The 1,128-nt window shown below is 32.1% G+C and overlaps 1 long non-coding RNA gene across 1 annotated transcript; it reads left to right on the top strand.

Annotated features, from left to right (window-relative positions):
- The first annotated feature begins 96 nt into the window (after positions 1 to 96).
- On the top strand, positions 97 to 663 carry LOC107580763 (uncharacterized). Its single transcript, XR_001608701.1, has 3 exons — positions 97 to 205; positions 355 to 434; positions 574 to 663. It is a non-coding gene; the product is annotated as an uncharacterized lncRNA (long non-coding RNA).
- Positions 664 to 1,128: the final 465 nt, after the last annotated feature.

The raw sequence follows: 1,128 nt of genomic DNA, 5'->3' as shown, positions 1-1,128 counted from the left end.
ATCTGAATCTGCAAATATCTGAGCAGAAGTAGAAACAATATTATTAAAACATAAATAGAAAGAAATAAAAGTATGTGGTCTAAATAATTTTTTATGTTATAGTGATATACAGTGTGAGCGGGTTCAACATTCAAAAAACTCCCGTGAAGCATTTCACAAATGACGATCCACTCTTTGGTCAGACTGTTATTCAATCAACAGATGGGTTGGTCATTTATACGAGTTTTAGATAATTCTAGATATATTTTTTAAATTAAATTACATAACATTTATTTTATAACGTTTTTTAAGATCATGATAAAGAACATTTATTGATCTATTTTAGTCAAATTATCTTAATTTGTTCTATTCTAGAGTTTTTGTTCCTTCACCAAAACATGGAAAACTTTTTAGATGCACTCTAGAGCATGAATGCGTCGAAATAAATTCTGATGGTAAGTTTGTCTTTGTCTTTTCATAATGAAGATTTCCCTGGAAACTTTACTTTTGCTCATTTCATAATAATGTCCTCACTGATTTACACAATTACTTTTTCACTCTAAAAGTCTTATTACATCAATATCTCTTTTGAAGATAAAAAGCCTAAAGGCCTGAGACCAGTAGCATCAGTATCTAGTCTGACATCAGAAGAGGAACAACATGTTATGGTATGTATAAATATCCTCAAATACAGGAATGTTAGATATGGCCGACAATTGTTTTGTACTTAACCTGATTTCACTTACAAAAAGTTAAGCTATTGAAAGCTATACCAAACAAGAAGTAAACTGTTTATAATCAGATAGAGTTTGCACAATGCTTTGAGTCTGTTGCATAGCATTTTCACAGTAAAACCACAGAATGTGGTTTCCCCTTCACATATGTGACAGACAGAAATGTATCAGTTCTCCTTCAGAGAACAGGAAATAGTCTTTAAATGTCAGGAAATGTCATACTAGAAATGTGAAAAGGACTAGAAATATCAGGATACCACAGTTATTTCTGGGGGGTTGTATTTGCTTTATTTATTGGGATATTGGATAATTGTTCAGGATCATGTGACTATCAGGAGGAAGTCATCAGCATTGTGAGTCAACTGTTATGTCCCTCAAAACCATAGTGACAGCACTTCCCCAGTGAGAAAAAAAA

Source organism: Sinocyclocheilus grahami, unplaced genomic scaffold (assembly GCF_001515645.1).
Source record: "Sinocyclocheilus grahami isolate Dianchi unplaced genomic scaffold, SAMN03320097.WGS_v1.1 scaffold43803.1, whole genome shotgun sequence".
NCBI classification, from domain to species: domain Eukaryota; kingdom Metazoa; phylum Chordata; class Actinopteri; order Cypriniformes; family Cyprinidae; genus Sinocyclocheilus; species Sinocyclocheilus grahami.
Note: the sequence above shows the minus strand (reverse complement) of the source record. Positions and strands in the feature narration are given on the sequence as shown.